Raw genomic sequence first — 9,560 nt, 5'->3', positions numbered from 1 at the left:
GTGAAAAATTTTAATTCCGGTATAATTCAGAGTATAAGGGCAAAATCATAATTTTTTCGTTTCGGGGGCAAATCTGTAAAGCCCGACCTTATAAAATACTATTCATGACGTACATGTGATGATAGCATGATTGTATGCTAGGAGAGTCCCGAAAAAAATTTACAAAAGTTGGTATTGTACCTAGAGGTACAACAAAGTTGATTTAATCCTCGAACTAGATCAAATAGGAATTTTGAGGTTAGATTAAGATTGTCACAGTCCAAGGATGACTCAAAATGGTAATTCAGAGTTTGAGGATCAATTTGGAGTCGAATCAGAATTTTCACTATCTAGGGGCAAAATGGTCATTTGCCATTTGGGGACAAAATGAAAATTTTAGAAAAGGCTTTTTTGACCCCATTTGACTTATTAGAGTATAATTTGACTTATTGGAGTATGATTTGAGGTTTAGAAGTGAAAAATTTTAATTTCGGTATAATTTAGAGTAAAAGGGTAAACTGATAATTTTACCACCCCAGGGGCAAAATTGTAATTTTCCACCATCAAGACATTTTTCCAGCACATGGTCTTCCTTTATCTTCATATTTAACCCTTGACTAATCATGTGGTGGAGATAAAATGTTTAAATTTTTAAAATTTTAAAAATAGACCAATAAGAAAATGCCATGTGTCAAGCTTAGGATATTTTATTATTTAACTAAAAAATCAGCATAAATCAGCCCATTACTCTCCAAATATTTGGCCAAGCAAGGAAGAGAGAGAAAGAGAGGAAGAACAAACCCTAGGTGAGGAATTTCAGGAGAAAAAGTGTGGAAAATCAAGGAAAACAAGTGAAAAAGGTAAGATTTTTCAACTTAAGCTTGAAATCTATTTTCCTTAAGCATTTCTCCTTATTTTCCATGCTTAAATTACATATTTTTATGATGAATTGTTGGCTGATCAAAATGGGCTAGGAGAGAGAAAGTTGTTAGATTAATTTGATTTTAAGTTATGTTAGTGTTTTTAGTTAGTTTAGCATATTTAGAAACAAAACAATAAGAAAAGAATTTATTTTTTTCCACAACCATTAATGGCCGAATTTACCATGTATGAGTGAGGATGAGTTTGATTTTTTATTCTAGGAGAATTGGTTAAGAAATGATGAATTATGAGCCTAGAAAAATAATGAGAATTTTCGGAGCAAAAATATGAATTTTTACCCACTAGGGGTATTTTCGTAATTTACTGTCGAGATTGAGAATTTGCACCACACTGAGGGAAATTAAGTCAATTTGGGTGCAATTGAGGTATAGAAACTGAAAAAAATTAATTTGGGATTAAATTGGACGCGTTAGTAATTTAATCGGGTGATAAGACGAATTAGGCCAATACCGAGTTTAGATAGTTACCAGTGCATTTTTGCATTCCATATTATGGATTAATAGTCTAAATTAGTTTAATTTCAATTTAGTACCAATGTAGTGAATTTCTCGATTTTGTACTGTGTCAAGGTGGTGAGTCTTCCGATAAAGGCAAGGAAATTGCATCCGAGGACCAGTAGACAAAGTGCGTCTAAAGTCTGCATTCTAGACATTGTGAGTAAACTTACTGTCATTTTAATTATCTAGGGTGGTTTTTAGATGATTTCATGAATTCTATGGAAAAGAAATTTAAAAAGGTAAATTTTCATGTTTTATGAATAAATGTGTTTCAATGAAATTAAATTATAAATTATTTTGAAATTAATAGTGATTTTAAAAAATAGAGTACACGGAGACTGTTAATTGTGTCAATTTGATTGTTTAAATTGATTGGCTTATGATAAATCGGGCATGATTGGCTAGTTGGCAATTGTATTGAAATACGAATTGTTAGATTGCCTTGAAAGACTGTGAATTACAAAATTGCCATATCATGTTATTGAGTTTTATTATATGGTGGATTATATATATTAATTAATCACTGCAGTAGGGGGTTTCTGTAGACCAGCTGTCACGACCCGAAACTCCCCATCGAGCCCGTGACAACCGCCGCTAAGCCTCGACAAACATTCTTCACCCCGAACGTCGATCGAAACCTCGCAAGGCTCTCGTATCAGCTTTCGCACTTCCCCGGTGAGCAATAGTTATCAAATAATCAAAATACGAAGGATTACAAATCATTTCCAAATCATAACATAACATTTTTTTTTTGCTCATAGGGGCATTTTTGTCATTTTTGTCGAAAACCTCGAAACTTGCTAAAAATGTAGTAGGTAAGCCGAAAATATATATTTAATGATTTAAAAAAAAATTAAGTATCTAAAACGTTCATTTGAAGTGAAAATTTGACCATTTGAATATAATAAAAATATTCAATAAAATAAACTATTTTCTTGTAAAATAATTTTCATAAAACTATCGATACATAATTCTTATTGCGTAAAAGATAATTATATACATATATACTATAAAACAAATAACCAAAGCATAAAATTTCTTTTACAGTGACACGTGGGCCCACATCTATCCAAAATGCATCGGAAGCTGGAAACCTACAGCTTTTACCGATTCGAGTCCAAATGAAAGTCCTTGTCAAAATCAGCTAACTATGGAATTCCCTGAGCCTGAAATGTGAGGAAATGAGGGTGGTGAGATTATAAAATCCCAGTGAGTAAACAGATACCATCTAAACTATCTAAAGTCGAGTAAATGGAGACAATTAAAATAAATCATCATACTGTAATTTCATTACCATTCAACTCATTTCAACCAAATAAAATCAATCCATAAAAATCGAGAAATCAACTTGGCTTATGAATTTCTTAAAACTTTGGCTCGTGCCAAAACTCATACTCGGTGATACCTTGCGCAGGGCATCTAACCGAGTCCGCCAAGGCTGTTAAAATTTTGTGTACACTTAAAATATATTTTTGTTTGAAAAAAATACAGCCGTTCCTTGGCGTTGGCTGAGTTCCCCTTCACGTGGTGGTTTGGCGTGAAGTGAACCCTAAGCTATACCCCAGGAGATACCCTACGCGCCTCTCCGTTCGAGGTAATAATATAATGGAGTTTACCGTGCCCCTCTAATAGGCTGGTCCACGGAACCCCCTCTGCAGTAAATAATTAATATATAATCCACCAATCAATAAAATTCATTCTAGCATGTCATGGCAATTTATCACAACCTAGCCTCTCAAGGCTGAATACACAGTATACATAATTATAACACCAAAATCAGTTTAGCCATTCATGCTCATTTATTGTCATAAGCCATTCAATTCAGAACCATAAATTTGCAACACAAACTAGCAGTCTCCAATTACTCTATTTTCAAAACCAATATTCGATTTTTCAGAAAATTTATAAAATCACAATTTCCCTTAAAACATAACAATTTACCATTTAAACCCATTTTTCATAAAATCACATAGTTGTATAAAACTACTCTAGATAATTAAGACGATAATAAGTTTACTCACAATGTCTAGAATGCAGACTTTCGAAGCACTCTGTCTACTGGTCCTCGGATGTAATTTTCTTGCCTTTATTGGAGGACTCACCACCTTGACACAGTACAAAATCGAGAATTCACTAAGTTGGTACTAAATCAAAATTAAACTAATTTGGACTACCAATGCATGATATGGAATGCAAAAATGCACTGGTAACTATCTAAATCCGGTATTAGCCTAATTCGTCTTATCACCCGATTAAATTCCTAACGGGTTCGTTTAAACTCCAATTTAATTCTTTTCAGTTTCTATACCTCAATTGCACCCAAATTAACTTAATGTCCCTCAGTGTGATGCAAATTATCAGTCCCAATAGTAAATTACGAAAATACCCCTAGTGGGTAAAAATTCGTATTTTTGCTCCGAAAATTCTCATTATTTTTCTAGGCTCATAATTCATTATTCCTTAACCAATTCTCCTAGAATAAAATCAAACTCATCCTCACTCACTACATGGTAAATTCAGCCATTAATGGTTGGGGGAGAAAATAAATTCTTTTCTTGTTGTTTTGTTTCTAAATATGCTAAACTAACTAAAAACACTAACATAAATTAAAATCAAATAAATCCAACAACTTTCTCTCTCCTAACCCATTTTTTCAGAATTGAATTCATCATGAAAACATGTAATTTAATCATGGAAAATAAAGAGAAATGCTTGGGAATAAGAAAACTCAAGCTTAATAGAAAAAATCTCACCTTTTTCACTTAATTTCCTTGAAAATTCACACTTTTTCTTTGATTTTCTCTCTCTAGGGTTTTGTTTTCTCCTTTCTCTCTCTTGTTTCTTGCTTGGCCGAATGTTGAAGAAGAAGAATGGGTGGGCTGATTTTTTTTATGCATTTTTATTGTTTAATGAAATAATATTATTTTATTCATATTTTAAATATTTTATTAATTCATTTCTTTTTTCTAGCCATCCACTTGTCCTATTTTCTTTCACCATGCATTCCCTTTGACTTATCCAAGTCTTAAGTGATATTTCCAGATTTTTCCAAAGTTTTGGTGGAGCAAATTTTTCAAAATTACACTTTTGCCCCTGAACTTTTCAAAAATTACATTTTTACCCCAAAAATTGAAAATTTTCCATAATGCATAATTTTCACTCCTCATACTCATTTCACACTCCAAATAATTAAATTTGATCAAAATCCTTTCAAAAAATTAAATTTTCGATTTCGAATGGTAAAATTACCATTTTACCCTTTTACTCCAAATTATACCGAAATTAAAATTTTTCACTTCTAGACCTCAAATCTTACTCCAATAAGTCAAATGGGGCCAAAAATCTTTTCTAAAAATTTTCATTTTGTCCCCAGGTGGCAAATGACCATTTTGCCCCTAGATAGCGAAAATTCCAATTTGACTCCAAATTGATCCTCGAACTCCGAATCACCATATTAACCCATTCTGGGACTTTAAAATTCTTAATTTCATTGTAAATTCTCTATTTGATCTAGTTCGAGGCTTAAATCAACTTTATTGTACCTCTAGGTACAATACCGACTTTTGTAAATTTTTCGAAACTCTCCTAGCATGCAAACATACTATCCATCACATGCATGTCATGATAAATATTTTTATAGAGTCGAGCTTGTCATCTTCTCCCCCACTTGGATCAACCATATGATCTTTCTTCTTGATTAACTTCGACATCCTGCTAAATATTAATATTTTAATAATATTTTATTAATAAAATATTATTTTATTCTAAAAATTTTATCTTGTCTCTTTGGTACCCAAAATACCTTATTATGCCTCACTTGACTTCCAAATCGCCTTTTATATCACAAATTCTCCTCTGATAAAATTATTATTATTTTATTATTATTTTCTCACTTGCGAAACATTTTATCCTAAACTACTCCTTTCGTCTTTTATCACTTCTAAACATTTTAATTGACCTCAATATGCATTCGATCAATTTTATTTATCACCATATCAAAGTATGGGGTATTTCACCAGCCTTTTAGAGGGGCACAGTAAACCCCATTATATTCTTACCTTGAACGGAGAGGCACGTAGGGTATCTCATGGGGTAAAGCTTAGGGTTCACTTCACGCCAAACCACCACGTGAGGGGGAACTCAGCCAACGCCAAGGAATGGCTTTGTTTTCAAAACAAAAACATGATTTATGTGAAATGTGAATTTTAATAGCCTTGGCTAAGGTATCCCTGAAAATGGATTTATGGCACAAGCCTAGTTTTTATGAGATTCATAAGCCTCTTTACATATTTTAAATGAAATGTATTCTTATGCTGTGACCCAATTTACGATGATTTATTTTATTGTCTCCATGTACTCAACTCTAGATATTTATGATGATGTCTGTTTACTCATTGGGATTTTATAATCTCACCACCCTCCTTTCCACCCATTTCAGGTTCAGTATAGGCTGCAGATAGCTGATCTCATCGAGGACTACCGTTGGATCTGCATTTTCCAAACCGTAGGTTCATAGTCCTCTTTACTTTTGTTTATTCGGGGGTCCTCTTGTTATTGTAAATTAAATTAAATATTTTGGCTTACTGTATTTCAGTATGTATAAATTTATTTAGCTTTTACGCTATAAAAATTATTCACGTATAACTCTGTAAATATTGTTTTATAAGAAAATAGAATATTTTACTTAATATTTCTTTTATTTTCTTATTATATTCAAATAACCGTAATTTCGTTTTAAATGAAGATTTTAGACTTTTAAACTCATTTTGATTATGAAATATGTCTTTTGTACTTGTATGTTACATTTTAGCCAGTTTCAAAGTTTTTGAGAAAAATGACCAAAATATTCCTGTGAGACGAAAATTAATATTTTATTTATTTTAAGTTGGAAACAGCTTAAAATCTTTTTGAACATGATATTTGACAATGGTTGCTCACAAGGGAATAGAGAAACTGATAGTAAAGCCTTGCAGGGTTTCGGGTTGACATTCCGAGCAATGAGTGTCTACCGGGACACCGTGGCGGTTGTCACGGGCTCGAGGGGAGTATCGGGTCGTGACAAAATCGGTAAATGTTTCGCCCCAGCACTTGTCAAGACCAAGGGATTTTAATTGTGGTAGGATTGGATAAATACCAGAATATTTGTGGTAGAAAATTAAGAAGAAAAAGTCAAAAAGTTAAAAAATTGGGCCAATAAGTATATGACACGTGGCATGCTTGATTATTTTATTATTTTCTATAGAAATCAGCCCATGAAATCCCCAATTCTCTCACCATATTCGGCCTAGGCAACCAGCAACAAGAACAAAGGAAGAACAAAGGGAAAAACAAGAAAACCTAGGTGGAAATTTAAAGAAAAAGTGAAGAAATCAAGGAAACAAGCTAGGTAAGTTAGAATTTCTTTAATTCTCCTTGATACCTAGCTTACCCATGCTTTTGTTCTTGATTTCCATGGTTGAATATTGAGTTATCATGATGAATTCAATTCTGAAAAATGGGTATGGAAGAGGAATTGTTGTTGGAATAATTTGATTTTAGACTATGTTAGTGTTTTTAGTTAGTTTAGCATATTTAGGAACAAAAGAACAAGAAAAGAATTTATTTTCCTCCATTACCATTATTTGTCAAATTTTTTAGGGAAATATTGGCTGCTGATCTTGATGTTTATTTAAGGAATTATGATGAATAATGATGAATTATGAGCCTAGAAAAATAATGGGAATTTTCGAAGCAAAAATATGAATTTTTACCCACTAGGGGTATTTTCGTAATTTACTATTGAGACTGATAAATTGAATCTCATTCACAGTCACTAAGGTAATTTAAGTATAATTAGAGTGTAGAAAGTGAGAAGAATTGATATAGAGTTAAATTGGAGATAATAGGCCAAATTAGGTCAGCACCGCATTTAAGCGGTAGTCGGATAAGTTGTATATCATATCATGCATATATACCGAGTCTAAATTGATTTTATAATGGTCAAGCATTGATGTGGTGAATTATGTATTGTACATTATGGATAGGTGGTGAGCAAAGTACATTGGTAAAAGTACAGAGATTGTGCTTGGAGACTGGGATTAGGAGTACATCGACTCCTAGAACTGTGAGTGAACTTATTATCGTTTTAATTATCTAGAGTAGTTTTATACAATTGTGTGATTTTATGAAAAATGGGTTTAAATGGTAAATTGTTATGTTTTAGGAGAAATTACGATTTTATAAAATGATTTTATAAATTTACTGAAAAAATCAAATATTGGTTTTGAAAATAGAGTAATTGGAGATTGCCTGCTTGTGTTGTAAATTTATGGTTTTAAATTGAATGACTTATGACAATATATGAGCATGAATGGCTAAACTGATTTTGGTGTTAGAATTATTTGTACTGAGTATTCAACCTTGAGAGGCTAGGTTGCGATAAATTGCCATATCATGCTAGAATGAATTTTATTGATTGGTGGAGTATATATTAATTATTCACTGCAGAGGGGGTTCTGTGGACTAGCCTATTAGAGGGGCACAGTAAACTCCATTATATTCTTACCTCGAATGGAGAGGCGCTTAGGGTATCTCCTAGGGTAAAGCTTAGGGTTCACTTCACGTCAAACCACCACGTGAAGGGGAACTCAACCAACGCCAAGGAACGGTTGTATTTTTCTCAAACTAAAAATATATTTTAAGTGTATACAAAAATTTTAACAGCCTTGGTGGACTCGGTTGGATGCCCTGCGCAAGGTATCACCGAGTATGAGTTTTGGCACGAGCCAAAGTTTTAAGAAATTCATAAGCCAAGTTGAATACTCGATTTATATGGATTGATTTTATTTGGTTGAAATGAGTTGAAAGGTAATGAAATTACAATATGATGACTTATTTCAATTGTCTCTATTTACTCGACTTTAGATAGTTTAGATGGTATTTGTTTACTCACTGAGATTTTATAATCTCACCACCCTTATTTCCTCACATTTCAGGCTCGGGGAATTCCATAGTTTGCTGACTTTGACAAGGACCTTCATTTGGACCCGAATCGGTAAAAGCTGTAGGTTTCCAGCTTCCGATGCATTTTGGTTAGATGTGGGCCCACGTGTCACTGTAAAAGAAATTTTATGCTTTGGTTATTTTCTTTATAGTATATATGAATATAATTAACTTTTATGCTATAAGAATTATGTACTGATAGTTTTATGAAAATTATTTTACAAGAAAATAATTTATTTTCTTGAATATTTTTATTATATTCAAATGGTCAAATTTTCACTTCAAATGAACGTTTTAGATACTTAATTTGTTTTTAAATCATTAAATATATATTTTTTGCTTACCTACTACATTTTTAGCAAGTTTCGAGATTTTCGACAAAAATGACGAAAATGCCCTTGTGAGCCAGAAAACAATATGTTATGTTTTGATTTGGAAATGATTTGTAATCCTTCGAATTTTGATATTTGATAACTATTGCTCACCGAGAAAGTGTGAAAGTTGATACGAAAGCCTTGCGAGGTTTCGATCGACATTCGGGGTGAAGAATGTTTGTCGAGGCCTCGTGACGGTTGTCACGGGCTCGATGGGGAGTTCCGGGTCGTGACAATGACTTTGTGGCTTGATTCTCAACTATCAATATGATGTTTTGTTCTCTTGTCAAAGTGTTCTGAGAGGTTATTTTTATAGGTTTTTGAAGTTAGGCCAAGTTGAATGGAGAAAGAGGTCAATTCCAATTGGGATTTCCTCATTAGACTATGTGGGCTGCAGTCTTGCCCAATTAATTAGCAGAAATCGTAATTGTTCTAGAACTGTTGCAGTGTATCAACTTCAACAAGATTTTTGACCACTTTCTAAGCCGAATTGGATGAAGTGGTAAACATGAAAGTTGTATAGTTTTCTCTTATCTTTCCAATGGTTTAAGAATCATCTCATTTAAAATTCTGTAAAGAGAGTTATGGTCAAAATACTAAAATATGTGCAGTAAAAGTCTAGACCTCAAAATTGCTCTCATTCTTTCTTTAAAATTCTTTTTTCATCAAACACCTACAAAGCACAAATAAATCAATAACAACCTATCTTAATTACAGTAACACCAAATTAAGTATAAAATTAACTAAGATTAGATTGACTCACCTAAAATAACTAATTTAAAATAAT

The 9,560-nt window shown here is 32.6% G+C and overlaps 1 long non-coding RNA gene across 1 annotated transcript; it reads right to left on the bottom strand.

Annotated features, from left to right (window-relative positions):
- Nucleotides 1-2,361: 2,361 nt before the first annotated feature.
- LOC148762207 (uncharacterized) lies at nucleotides 2,362-4,610 on the bottom strand. Its single transcript, XR_016027150.1, has 3 exons — nucleotides 4,172-4,610; nucleotides 3,440-3,523; nucleotides 2,362-2,584 (listed from the first exon to the last, which is right to left on the bottom strand). It is a non-coding gene; the product is annotated as an uncharacterized LOC148762207 (long non-coding RNA).
- Between the last annotated feature and the right edge of the window lie 4,950 nt (nucleotides 4,611-9,560).

This window comes from Theobroma cacao, chromosome 6 (assembly GCF_053813885.1).
Source record: "Theobroma cacao isolate CCN51 chromosome 6, ASM5381388v1, whole genome shotgun sequence".
Lineage (NCBI taxonomy): Eukaryota > Viridiplantae > Streptophyta > Magnoliopsida > Malvales > Malvaceae > Theobroma > Theobroma cacao.
This window is presented reverse-complemented; position numbering and strand designations above follow the sequence as displayed.